Raw genomic sequence first — 15127 nt, 5'->3', positions numbered from 1 at the left:
CCAATCAAGCAGGCAGAAGGAGGGGCAGAGGAGGGAGCATCCCTCCAGGCATTCCAAGCCCTTAGGTGCAAACAGTGCTGGACAGCTGGGCTCACCATGACACCATTCACAATGCTACTTCCACAAGTGGGCTCTCGGTGCTGCCGACTCAGCACCTCTCACTCCAGCTCCTACCCCACAGCCTTTGAGTCACAAGTATTCAAGCTGCATGGGGTGGTGTCAGAGCATCACTGGTGCTCCTGCCTCGCCCCTCCCTGCTGGCTGTGAAATAATAGGTATCGTTCTGCACAGCCCGGCGCACCACTGGCAGCCTGCCTCCCTTGTGTATCCATCACTCTCAGTGCCATCATGGGGCCCTCAAGTTTGGGGCAGCATGGGCTCAAGGAACAGTTGCTTTGGAGAAAGTGCAGCCTCCCCCCCCATGCAGCTGGGGCCCCTGGGCAGTGCCAAAGTGTGCCCACTCATTAAGACAGCCCTGGTCTCTAATAGGGAGGTCAGTGTATATCCCCTACACAGAGGAGGTAGTAATCCCTGTATAGGATCGGACTCCACAACCTCCATCCAACCAAAACATTGCTGCATTTGTAAGGCTAAAAAAATAATTTTTTGAGTTGTGGGATAGCAAGTCCCCCCTCATCTTTAGCTACAGTAGCATTAAGCTTGTTGGTTTTATGCGTGGATGTTTTTTTCCGCCATATAAGTTCCCGAAAGGGAGATTCTACCTTTCTGAACCAGAATGCTACTATCCAAAAGGGACAATTATGGAAAATATACAGGCCACTTAAACCCCCTTCCTAACCAGACCAATTTTCAGCTTTTGGTGCTCTAACATTTTGAATGACAATTACTCAGTCATGCAACACTGTACCCATATGACATTTTTGTCCTTTTTTTTCACACAAATAGATCTTCCTTTTGGTGGTATTTGATCAACTCTGGGTTTTTTATTTTCTATGCTATAAATGAAAAAAGACCGAAAATTTTGTAAAAAAGTAAAAAAAAAATGTCTTCATTTTTTTTTTCATAAAATTTTGCAAATACTCTAAGTAATTTTTCTTCATAAATTTGGGCCAAAATTTATACTGCTACATATCTTTGGTAAAATAACCCAAATTAGTGGATAATATTTAGTCTGTGTGAAAGTTATAGAGTCTACAAGCTATGGTGCCAATCACTGAAAATGTATCACATCGCGAGACTCTAACAAGCCAGGAAAGTACAAATACCCACAAAATGACCCCTTTTTGGAAAGCAGACATTAAAAGGTATTTAGTAAGAGGCATGGTGAGTTTTTTAAGTTGTAATTTTTTCCCACAATTCTTTGCAAAATTAAGTTTTTTTTTCACACCAAATTGTCATTATAACGGGTTATTTCTCTCACATGGCATGTGCATTCCACAAATGACACCCCAAAATATATTCTGCTACTCTTCCTGGGTAGGGATGAGCCAAACATCCCCCGGTTCAGTTCACACCAGAACTTTCGAACGGACCCCAAATTCGTACGAACGTTAGAACCCCATTGAAGTCTATGGGACTCGAACGTTCGAAATTAAAAGTGTTAATTTTAACTGCTAATATGCAAGATACTGTCCTAAAAAGGGTTTGGGGACCTGGCTCCTGCCCCAAGGGAGATGGGTCAATGCAAAAAAAAGTTTTAAAAACTGCCGTTTTGGCGGGAGCACTGATTTTAATGACGATTAAAGTGAAAAAAAAAGTGAAATATTCCTTTAAATATCGTGCCTGGGGGGTGTCTATAGTATGCCTGTGAAGTGCCACGTGTTTCCCGTGTTTAGAACAGTCCCTGCACAAAATGACATTTAACGGAAATAACGTCATTTAAAACTGCTTGCTGTTTTAATGTTATATCTGGTTCCTGCAATATGGTTGAAAATCATTGAGAAAAAAGGCATGAGTAGCCCTCCCTGCCCATTACCAGCCCCTTTGGGTCTTGTACGGATATTAAGGGGAATCCCGTACCCATATTAAAAAAAGGAAATACGTGTGGCCCCCAGGCCCTATATACTCAGAACAGCAGTATACAGGCGGTGCAAACAAGACAGGGACTGTGTAGATTTGTAGTGTTAAGTTGAATCTGTTTGTAATTTTCAACTGGTACATTTTTAAAGTGTAGCTCCAGTCAAAAAAACTATTTTTAAGCTTTTTGGAAAACATAGGGAAGGGTTATCACCCCTGTATAATTTGTTTTGCCGTCCGTCTTTTTTCATCTCACTTGCTGTTGTCTCCTTCCGTTTGCAAGTAGGAGATGTTTGTAAATTGGATGTTTGAAAGTAGAGGCCTGCCCTATATGCTCTGCAGAAATGGCGGAACAAGGTGTTGGTTTTGCCACAACATTGTAAGCCCTCAAAGTGACTCTTGGTGGGCGCTGGAGCGCCCTGCTGTGAACGATTATATCAAGAATTGTAATTACATGCCATTGTTGAACAGTGGTAGAAAAATTGACCTTTGGTGGTTGTGGTGCTGGTGCCACAACACTATAAGTCCTCACAGTTACTCTGGGTGGGCACAGGAACAGGCCCTCCTGTGAAATATTATATCAAGAATTGTAATTACATGTCCCTGTTAAACAGGGACTGAAAAATTGGGCTGCTGGCACTGGTGCTGGTGCCATGACACTGCAACCTCTCCCATATACTCTAGTTGTAGTGCAGGAATGAGCCCTGCTGCAAAGCATTGCATAAAAAATTGTAATTAAACGCCCCTGTTAAACAGGGGCAGAAAAATTGGGCCTTAGGCACTGGTGCTGGTGCCACGACACTGCAACCTCTCCCATATACTCTAGTTGTAGTGCAGGAATGAGCCCTGCTGCAAAGCATTGCATAAAAAATTGTAATTAAACGCCCCTGTTAAACAGGGGCAGAAAAATTGGGCCTTAGGCACTGGTGCTGGTGCCACGACACTGCAACTTCTCCCATATACTCTAGTTTTAGTGCAGGAATTAGCCCTGCTGCAAAGCATTGCATCAAAAATTGTAATTAAACGCCCCTGTTAAACAGGGGCAGAAAAATTGGGCCTTAGGCACTGGTGCTGGTGCCACGAAACTGCAACCTCTCCCATATACTCTAGTTTTAGTGCAGGAATTAGCCCTGCTGCAAAGCATTACATCAAAAATTGTAATTAAATGCCCCTGTTAAACAGGTGCAGAAAAATTGGGCTGATGGCATCACCCAGAACCATAAATGTTCTTCCAACATATCAGCGGAGGAGGAAGAGGATAGACAATCAACATAACAGGACACTCACTCAGCATCAGCATAGGCAGTCTTGAAGGGATGTGATATTTAAAAAAAAATTATTTGGTTACATCAGCTTCAGGTGCTTGGTAGCTGTGGGTGATCCAAGACTGATTCATCTTGATGAAGGTCAGTCGATCAACTGATTTGGTGGACAGGCGCACCCTGTGATCGGTAACAAAGCCACCAGCAGCACTGAAGGTGCGTTCCGAAAGAACGCTGGATGCAGGACAGGCCAGTAGCTCAATTGCTTACTGTGCAAGCTCTGGCCAGTGATCCATCCTCAAGACCCAGTAAGCCAGAGGATTTTCGGTGGGAAGGTGTCCAAGTCTGACCTTGCCCCTAGGTATTCCTGCACCATGTAAATCAGACGCTGGCGATGATGGCATGTCACATATAAGGCGGTTCTTGGGCAGGTTCAACTCCTTTTGGAGCTCAGCCAGCCAAGCACAGGCATTAAATGATCGGCGGAAATGCACACAAACTTTCCTGGCCTGCTTCAGGACATCCTGTAAGCCCGGGTACCTGCCCAAGAACCGCTGAACCACCAGGTTAAGGACGTGAGCCTGTACCCAACACTGTGCTCAAAGAGTTCAGGAGACTCCTCAGGAGGACGTGGTGGGTCTAGGGAAGGAGTCAATGATGATGACATTGAGAGAAGGGAAGACGATGCGTTGGCAGCTGCTTTGCTAGTACCCTGAGCCTGGGTGAGAGACGATGAGGAGGATGAAGAGGGCTTGGTCATCCACTCTACCAAGTCGTTGGCATGTTGCGGCTCAACATGTCCAGCTGCCGAAAAGAAGGACAAGCGTGTCCCATGGCCATGTGCTGATAATGACGATTCACCGCGTCCACGACCAGCACTGTTGTCTCTAGACACAGAGCCTGCTTGCCCTCTTTTATCGGCTCGCGTCTGTCTGCCTCTAAATGCTGGCCTTCCAGACATGGTAATGGCCTGAAGGGAGTTGGAAAAAACAGCAATTGGGTAGTGTATATTGTGCTGGAGGCACACACAACTTCCACTAACTCCTGCAGATGGTAAATGGCTCAATTAGAGAAGAGCTATGTAGGTGGATATAGCGGTGTATACTGGGTTCAGAGCACGCAGACAGCACGCACAATCTCCTACCACTGACTGCAAGCTCTGTTTAAAACGAGCAAGATAGCTATCTATATAGGTGGATATAGCGGTGTATAGTGGGTTCAGAGCACGCAGACAGCACGCACAATCTCCTACCACTGACTGCAAGCTCTATTTAAAACGAGCAAGATAGCTAGCTATATAGATGGATATAGCAGTGTATACTGGGTTCAGAGCACGCAGACAGCACGCACAATCTCCTACCACTGACTGCAAGCTCTATTTAAAACGAGCAAGATAGCTAACTATATAGATGGATATAGCGGTGTATACTGGGTTCAGAGCATGCAGACAGCACGCACAATCTCCTACCACTGACTGCAAGCTCTATTAAAAAAGAGAAATATAGCTAGCTATATAGGTGAATATAGCGGTGTATACTGCGGTCAGGGCACGCAGACAACAACCACTACAGAAGAGCAAGAATGAAAAATCGGCCAATAACGATCGGTGTATACTGTGTTGAAGGTACACAGAACACCCACTAACTCCCACAGACGCCAACACACTACACAAGGCCGCCGCGCTGGCGGCCTTATATAGTGTGGGGCGTGTACTACACAGCCTGAGCTATGATTGGCCACAGGCATCCTGCCTGTGGCCATCATGGCTCTCCTCACTGCCGGCGCTGTGATTGGCCAAGCATGCTGGGTCACAGTGCATGTTTGGCCAATCATGAGCCAGCAATGCACTGCGATGGCGCAGTGCATTGTGGGCCGTGAGCGCCACACGAATTTGGCGCGAACGGCCCATAATGTTCGGTATGCGTCGAACGGGCGAACAGCCAATGTTCGAGTCGAACGTATGTTTCGACTCGAACACGAAGCTCATCCCTACTCCTGGGTATGGTGATACCACATGTGTGAGACTTTTACACAACCTGGCCACATACCGAGGCCCAACATCGAAGTATCCCATTCAGGCAATCTAGGAGCATAAATTACACATCTAATCTCTCAACCACCTATTACACTTTTGAAGCCTCTGGAGCACCAGGACAATGGAAACGCCCCAAAATGACCCCATTTTGGAGAGCAAACCCCCCAACATATAATCTATGAGGCATAATGAGTCTTTTGAACGGTTCATTTTCTCCAGAAGTTTTCAAAAAATTTGGAAAAAAAAATGAAAACGCATTTGTTTTACACAAAGTTGTCCATTTCTAAGATATTTCCAACACATAGCATGTACATAGCAAAAATGACACCCCAAAATATATTCTGCTACTCCTCCTGAGTATGGCGATACCACATGTGTGAGACTTTTACACAGCCTGGCCACATACAGAGGCCCAACATTGAAGTAGCACATTCAGGCGTTCTAGGAGCATAAATATACATCTAATTTCCTTACAATCTATCACATTTTTGAAGGCACATCATATTTCTAACACATAGCATGAACATACCAAGAATTACACCCTAAAATACATTCTGCTGAGCAAAGGGTAAACAAAATATTACCTGTGGTTTTAGTAGTGCAGTTGTCCACAGGAGGAGAACCCTGATCCAGGCAGCAGGCAGGGGAGTGGTTAGCAACAGTGAATGGAATTTTGCAGGCAGCAGGCAGGAATATTGTCCATAGTCAGTACAGGCAGGGATACTGTCCATATACAGTCCAGGGTCAGTGCAAGTAGAGACATTGCTAGCAGTGCCAAAATATTGGTCCTGGTAGTAAGCAGGAACATGGACGAAGTAGCAGACCAGGAAAGAATGGGGACAGGGGTAGAGGCTTCTCCCACCCAAATCTCTTTGAAGCCTCCGAGTCTCCAGACCTTAATCCAGGAATGAAAAAACTAAAAAATGTATTTTCTTCATCCAGAAAAACAATTCTGGAGCCCCTCATATATGTGAGACCTCTGTGTTATGAAGCCCACTACTCCAGTAGCAGAGTAAAAGACCAGTCCAAGAGACCAGTCCAAGAGGCAGGCAAAAAACATGGTCAAACTGTCCAGGGTCAGTTCCAGAGCAGGCAGAGGTAGGTACAGTTTAGCATTAGGCAGAAGCGTGGTCGTTTAGCAGGCTAGGGTCAGTTCCAGAGAAGGCAGAGGTATGTACAATAGCATAAAGGGGTGTGGCGGTAAATGACAATTATGTTTACCATACTTCCCTAATAATGTAGAGAATTAACAGCGGAAACATTCATCAATACAAAGGCCTGTTTAGGAAGGACAATCACGACAATAATACATGGTGTCTTTTCTAGCTCCTTCTCTGGAGCACACCCGGCATTTCTTCTGACGTTTCTGGCCTGTTTCATGGCGAGGGAGTTTCTCAGGAAAGTGGTGTTCGTGGAGTCTGCTCACTGAATCCGAGCAAATGTTTTCTGGTGCGCCTTCAGGGTACAAAAGGGTGGAAATAATTTCTTCCTGGTACTGAAGATAAGATACAGGGCTCACTATAGATTTACAGTAAATAACAAAACTATTGTAAATGGCCAAACTGAAAAGATATATGGAGACTTTTTTATACCAAAAGCGGATTTTTCTTGTGGGAAGGTAGGGATCGATCATCTGATCATTGAAGTCGACTTCCCCACGAACAAATTATAGTCATGGACACATTTTGGTTTCTGGATTTGGCCGTTTCTTCTGGGGATTTCCACGTAGGTTTCGTTGTGGATCGTTGTGAGCATGTGGACGTTTCGTCTGTCCCTCCACTTGAGAGCCAATATCTCTTCATTCTGCAAAGATGCCGTCTCCTCTTGTCGTAGTCTTTCAGTAACGAGCCTTTGCGGGAAGCCCTTCCTATTGGCTTCGACTGTACCACACGCTGGAGTGCCCTTGCAGTAAAGATTGTGGAAGAGGGGCAAGCTTGTATAGTAATTATCCACATAAAGATGGTAACCCTTTCCAAGGAGTGGATATACAAGCTCCCAAACAACTTTTCCACTGGCTCCGATATACTCTGGACATTGAAGGGGATGCAGTTGGGTGTCCTTCCCTTTGTACACCCAGAAGGCATAGATATGGCCTGTTTCTCTGTAACATAGCTTATAGAGCTTAACCCCATATCACACCCTTTTGCTGGGGATAAACTGCTTGAAGCCAAGCCTGCCTGTGAAGTGGACCAGTGACTCATCCACGGAGATATTTTGGTCGGGGATAAATAACTGGGAGAATTTCTCAGAGAAAAAATTTAGAAGTGGCTGAATTTTAAATAATTTGTCATGTGATGGGTCATTTTGGGGAGGGCACTCTGTGTTGTCATTGTAATGGAGGAAGCGCGTTATTATGGGGTATCTTGATCTTCACATAGTGGATCAATAGATTGGCATGTGGTGGATGGGTTTGGTGGACCAATAGGAGTAAAATTCTTTTTTTTTGTGAGTCTCATATTGAATGTTAGGCCTAAAAAAAATTTAAATTCCTCCACTGTCAATGCTTTCCACTCATAGGGATGGGCATGACTTGAACCAGGGTTTCTTGTTATGAATTGTTGTGCATAGAGGTTGCACTGAGCTATGATGGAGGATAATAGGTTTTGGGTAAAAATTAAATTAAAGAAATCAATGGGGGGCAAAATTCTCTTCTGTGTTCACATGAACACCTGGCTGGGCAGTGAAAGGGGGGATGTTTGCTGCTCCTGAATTAGGGGGAAGCCACAGAGGGTTTTCAAGGGCATAGGGAAGGTCGGCATGGGTCCTAACGCTTTGGGGCCAAGATGCTGCAGTGGTACTTCATTTCTTATGGATGGCACCGTGCTACTGGTGGATGACACTAAGCTGCTAGTTGATGCCACTGCAATTCTGGTGGATGACACTGAGCTGCTGGTTGATGCCACAGCACTACTTGTGGTAGCCTGCTGCTACATGCCAGATTCGTTTCACGGGCACACTTTGCTCTTCCTCTGATTCTTTATCAGACCCAATGCTTACAATGGGTTCATATTCTGAACCAGAATGAGACGCAGACTCAGAGAGCTCCCCGCTGGTCTCGTCAGTCAAGCTAAGCTGTTGGTATGCATCATCAGCAGAAAAAAAAATTCCGCCATACTGGTGACTGTGGGCTGTGGTGACAAACTGCTGTGGTAGGGACACTTGGACAGATATGACTGCACTGATGGGTGCTGATGAGGCTGGTCTAATGAGGCTGCACTTCTGGGTTCTGATGAGGGTGCACTGCTGGGTTCTGATGAGGGTGCACTGCTGGGTTATGATGAGGGTGCACTGCTGGGTTCTGATGAGGGTGCACTGCTGGGTACTGATGAGGGTGCACTGCTGGGTACTGATGAGGGTGCACTGATGGGTACTGATAAGGTTGCACTGATGTACACTAATTCACCACACTGAGGATACACTGATTATCTGGCACTGATGTGCACTGATAAGGTAACACTGATGGGCACTGATGAGGATCCACTGATATGGTGGCACTGATGAGCACTCACTTATGGGCACTGAAGTGCACTATTGGGTGGTGTAGTGGCACCGATGAGCGCTGTAGTGGCACTGATGAGCAATGTAGTGGTGCAGATGAGCGCTCTAGTGGTGGAGATGAGCACTCTAGTGACACTAATGTGGTACTGATGGCACAAATGAGCACTGTATTGGCACTAATGTGGCACTGATGAGCACTGTAGCTGCACTGGGCACTGTAGTGGCACTGGTGTGGCACTGATGGAGCACTGACGTGGCACTGATGGAGTACTGATGTGGCACCATAGTGGCACTGGTGGCACTGATGGGCACTGTAGTGGCACAGGGTGCTCTGATGGGCACCGGTGGCACCGGTGTGGCACAGATGAGCACTGTTGTGGCACTGGGTACTGGTGTGGCACTGACAGAGCACTGATGTGGCACTGGCAGCACAGATGGGCACTGAAGTGGCAGAGGTGGCACTGATGGGCACTGGTGGCACTGATGTGGCACTGATGAGCACTATAGTGGCACTGATGGCGCAGATGAGCACTGTAGTGGCACTGATGGAATCTTTAGTGGCACTGATGGGTACTGTAGTGGCACTGATGGGTACTGTAGTGCCACTGGTGGCACAGATAGGTACTGTAGTGGCACTGATGGGTAGTGTAGTGGCATTTGTGTGGCACTGTATGGCACTGCTAGGCACTGTTGTACTTGTAATTGGCAGCTGTAAGTTCAAAAAAAGTCTTTGAATGTTTATTGCTGCTGATCTAGAAGGGATAAACCCTGTTTGGTCCATGTGGATCGAAGTGCTAATATATCAGGATAACCTATTTGCCAATACCCTGGCTAAGATCTTAACATCTGATCTAATGCAGGCCATACACGGTCGAATTTCGAACAAATTTTCTTTTCAAAATCAAAAAATTAGTTTTTTTGTGATCCGATGGCGCCACCATTGATTTTCGAAATTCGGCCGACCAAGCTTTTAATTTCACCTCATGTTGCTACAGAAAATAATTTTCGTGGCCGGGAATCTTGTTTTCTCTCCGTAAATTTTCTTTTCTTATTGCATTTCTCGTACGATTCTCCCATCATTGATTAGAAAATTGTTTGTTTTTTAAAAAATTTCCAACATGTCCGATTTCTCAAATTTGATTTCCACACGAAAATTGGCTGTTGCTACAGCCCAATAATGGTGCGAAATTCATGCGAAAATTATTAGATACGATTTTCGAAAGAAAAATCTTTTGAAATTTCAAACCGTATATGGCCGGCATTATCAATGATATTGGATGATATGAGCCTGGCTTCAGTGGATCTTTTCCAGGTTTTAGAATTACTATTATTATTGTTTCCATCATTGATTTAGGGAGTTATTGTGTAATATATGCTTCATTTAATACTTCAAGAAGTTCTGGAAGTAAAGTCTGGCCATCTATCTTATATACCTCCGCAGGAATTCCATCCATTCCTGGGGCTTTATTATTTGTACCACTACACCTTTTATAACTTCAATCGCAACTATGCCGGATGAGCCTTCTTGGTTCCGTGCTATCATAGCCAGCATATGTCCCACCTGTTCTCCCATTTCATAATGCTTGTAACATGACAAAATGAGGAAAATTTCAAGGAGTATGAATACAAGGCACTGTATGTGGCTAACAGTGGCAAAGGAAAACACATTTCTGAGTAGGTGATGTCATTGGAAGAAAAAAAAATTTCCCAGTATTGATGGTATCAATGGAAAGAAAAATGTCCCTGGGAATCCCAGGAGTGCATATTGGGCAAGGCGCAGGGCTCAGAAGTGCGTATTGCACAGGGCGCAGAACTTAGCAATGCATATATACTGTGGGGTACAAGGCTCAGGAGTGTATTTTTGTGCATGGTTCAGGAGTTCATATTGTGCAGAGCTTAGGAGTGGGAAGTACAAACCCCTTCCCAGTACAAAAAGCTTCTCATAACTGTAATGAGCTCCTCCCCACCCCCCAGTACCACCCTCAACTTTTCAAAAGTTCCCAAGCTCTCACCTGTACAATCAGCCCCCCATCCACAGTTCTCACTGTTGCTCTTCCCCACACACACTCACGATTTTCACGTATTTTATTTTGTACATTTTCTCTTCATCCTCTGCATACCTCCCTTTTCCCCCTTTCTCCCATTCACAGCTTCCACCTGTGCACTCAGCTCCCCCTTTCCTTCCAGAGCTCTCACCCATGCGCCCAGTCTCCCCCTTCACAGCTCTCACCAGTGTGCCCAGCCTCCTCTCCACAGCTCTCACCAGCCCACCCAGCCTTTCCTCCAAAGCTCTCAGCATTGCGCCCAGCCTCCCCTCCAGAGCTCTAACCAGTGCGCCCAGCCTCCCCTCCACAGCTCTCACCAGTGTGCCCAGCCTCCCCTCCATAGCTCTCACCAGCACACCCAGGTTCCCCTCCACAGCTCTCACCTGTGCACCCAGCCTCCCCTCCATAGCTCTCACCAGTGTGCCCAGCCTCCCCTCCACAGCTGTTATCAGTGCGCCCAGGTTCTCCTCCAGAGCTGTCCCAATGTGCGCCTAGCCTCCCTTCCACAGCTCTCACCCGTGTGCCCAGCATCCCCTCCACAGCTTTCACCCGTGTGCCCAGCATCCCCTCTACAGCTCTCACCAGTGCACCCAGCCTTCCCTCCACAGAATTCACAGTGAGCCCAGCCTCCCCTCCACCGCTCTCACCAGTACACCTAGGTTCCCCTCTGCAGCTCTCACTGGTGTGCCCAGCCTCCCCTCCACAGCTCTCACCAGTGTGCTTAGATTCCTCTCCACAGCTCTCAACTGTGCACCCAGACTCCCCTCCACAGCTCTCACCAGTGCGCCCAGCCTCCCCTCCACGGCTCTCACCAGTGAGCCCAGCTTAACCCCTACAGCTCTCACCAGTGCGCTTAGGTTCCCCTCTACAGCTCTCACCAGTGTGCCTAGTACAGTTCTCACCAGTGCACTTAGGTTCCCCTCTACAGCTCTCACCAGTGTGCCTAGGTTCCCCTCTACAGCTCTCACCAGTGTGCCTAGTACAGCTCTCACCAGTGCACTTAGGTTCCCCTCTACAGCTCTCACCAGTGTGCCTAGGTTCCCCTCTACAGCTCTCACCATTGTGCTTTGGTTCCCCTCCAGGGCTCTAACCAGTGCGCCCAGCCTCACCTCCACAGATCTCACCAGTGCACCCAGGTTCCTCTCCACAGCTCTCATCTGTGCGCCCAGCCTCCCCTCCACAGCTCTCACCAGTGCACCCAGACATTTATAGCTGTCACTTTTGCACACTTCAACCCTTCTACCTCCCTGCTTGCCCCCACCCATGGTTCATAACTCATATTCCATTGTAAGATCTGCTGTTGCTGACACTGCTCTATTACATGGGGGCTTTTTCAATAAAGTGTAGTGTACACATCACACTGACTCATTGCTTTGCCTTTTTTACTAGGCAGCTTCTATGTAAGACCTGAGTACAGAGCCAAGGAATTGTGAAGCACTTCCCTCAGCTCTGTGCTACTTGTCTGGCAGGCGGTGGGTGAGCTGGCAGGTGGGGACAGAAGTCAGCAGCTCTCAAATTAAGGAAAAAATTGCTGTTTCGTTGTGGGAACCAGGGCCACTCACCAACAGATGCAGGACACTTGTCCCAGGTGTACAGCAAAGTGACACCCAGACTGAAATATTGTAGAGTTTGTAGTGTAGCATGATCTAATGTTTGTGATCTCGCTTCTGTCACCCACTTCATCTTTTCTCTCTCTTTTCTCTTTGCTGCCTTCCCTTTCTTTGGTTTCATTCCCTGTTCCTGTCACACTTCTCCATATTGCACCATTAGTGTTCTGAACCTTTTGTGATAGAGGCCCCAGGCCAAAGAGCCAGGCCACTCAGAGGAACACTCAAAGTACCTTACACTGTTAAACTACCACTCATTTTTTTTTTTTTCACTCGCTACTTTGGATAGAGTGGGGACAGATTAAAACTACTGTCTAGATTTTTTTTTGCCATCTGTGTCTTATGGGGGGGGGGTTGTTACCCTTTACTTCTTGTTCTGTAGACGCAAAAGGAAGTGAGAGGAAATCTTATACCCTATTAAACAGTTTTAGATAGGGATGCACCGATACCATTTTTTTTACAAATACCCATCCTTTTTTTTTTTTTTTTTTTTTTTTTAGCACTTGCCGATCCAATTACCGATACCTACCACAACTGTTTTGTTTTAACTTCAGCCATCAGCAATGGTACAAAACATTGCAAAGTTTTTCACAAATTAAATAAATAGATTTTTTTTTTAATTTAGCGCTTTTTCAATGTGAAATGTGTAAATACCATATATATTAATAAATATATGTGTAAAAATATTCATTAACAAAGCAAACAAAAAAAAGTTTGAATTGTTCATCGTTTATAAAATAGACATGAACAAAAGAAAGAAAAAAGGAAATAATAATTAAATGGAGGAGAATAGGGAGTTAATTAAAGCTGATTAGAGTAAATTAAGGGTTATTAAAGGGTTAGCCCTTGTACACACGGTCGGAGATTCAGACGGAATGTGTCCTATCGGACCGTTTTGTCGGATAATCCGACTGTGTGTGGTATGCATCGGACTGTTTCCGTCGGAATATCCGACGGACCAAGTTTTCCAACTAAAATTTTCAGACAAAATGCTCCTATCAGACATACTCCGATCATGTGTAGCCTACTCCGAGGGACAAAGTGCCACGCATGCTCAGATCAGATTCCTAGACCAAAGCTATTGGCTACTAGCCTGAACGTAGTCCCGTCGTAACGAAATAACGTCATCACATTATGTACAATCGGATTTTCCGACAACTTAGTCCGGCCGTGTGTATGCAACATCACTTCCAGACCTCTTCTGGAATTAATCAGTCGGCATTACTCCGACGGATTTGGTTGTCAGAACCTCCGACCGTGTGTACAAGGGCTTACATTTGTTCATCCCTTTGATCTGCAGATGAAGAAACAGAAATTTACAAAAAGAAACAATGTTTCTTTTTATTTTAGTGTTTCAGGGCTGAGCAATGTTGTTAATAAACATTGCCAGCTTTTTTTTTTTTAAAACAGCTCCAATTACTGGACTTCTTTAACACTGGGGAGACATTGTTACTTGGACAAATACTCAGTATCGGTGCAACCCTAGTTTTAGATACACTTTAGGATATATAGACATATATGGTGGAATTTGGAAATGCCTTTCACTGGCATATAAAACATATTTTTTGGATCAGATGTGCGCTGTTCTATTTACTGGAATAAATAAAACTAAAATAAAAAAAAAAACCAATGTATCTCTATTGCTAAAAGTAACTAAAGCTGATTGCTTGCAAATAGCAGAAAAGGGTTTACCCTTCTTATTGAGTTCAAGTGCATATCAGCTCTTGTGTACATTAATAGAAGCTCTGTCATTGACTTCCAGCATTTTATTCATTGATAATAGAGGTATTTAGATCTTGTCTGGCAATGCACAAGCAGATCTTTGTTGCAATTATAACTTTACTTTCTCAAGGCTGGGGGTATGATAATATGCAGATCTGCAGATCACTTAAACCAAAAAAAAAAAATGTACTGTTTGGGCGTCAGTGGTGCTATGCTTTTCTGTACCCAGTGCACTGCATATCTGACACATGAAAAACTTAAAATACGTCCATTATTATTCAGTCATACGTAGCTATAACATGAGGAAGTCAAAAGAGTATAACTACTTTTTTTTTTTCATTCTTACACATACTGTATGTATGAGCGTTATACTATATGATTAGTTTATAAGCAAATAGTGTAGGTGGATAGGTGGCTTAAGATGTAATGAGTACTGAGTGTGTAACTGCAAAAAAAGTCACACTGAACAATAGACAATTATTAGAAATAAATGGCTCTCTAAGGGTAGGTTCACACTGTTGGAGGACAGTAAAAACAGGTGGCACCCTTTAAAGGCTAAGTTTGCCTTTCCAAACATGTTATACCCATAGTTAGGGTGTAACATGTTCAGAAACTCCCCCCCCCCTGCACTGCTGATCCCCCTTTTCATTGTTGGGGATCGTCTCCCTGCACCTGCTGTCACAATTTCAATATAGCGTGGCCGTGCTCCGCCCGTGGCATCATTCATGCACAGAGTTCTGTGAATAAATTAACTGCAAGTACTGTCTACCATTGTGGTACCCAGCTTGTAGTTCTCAATGAACTGCAAGCGAGCTGATGAGCTGATTAACTATGACTAAGCTGATTAGCTATGACTAAGCACCATACCTGATGTGAAACACATCAGGGCTGTGCAGTTAGTCTGTATTGCCCTGTAGGGATGAGCCGAACACCCCCTGGTTCGGTTCGCACCAAAACATACCGAATAGGCAAAAAATTCAG

This window comes from Lithobates pipiens, unplaced genomic scaffold, assembly GCF_037356315.1.
Source record: "Lithobates pipiens isolate NorthernLeopardFrog02 unplaced genomic scaffold, aLitPip1_a1.2 Scaffold_19, whole genome shotgun sequence".
Taxonomy (NCBI): Eukaryota; Metazoa; Chordata; class Amphibia; order Anura; family Ranidae; genus Lithobates; species Lithobates pipiens.
Note: the sequence above shows the minus strand (reverse complement) of the source record.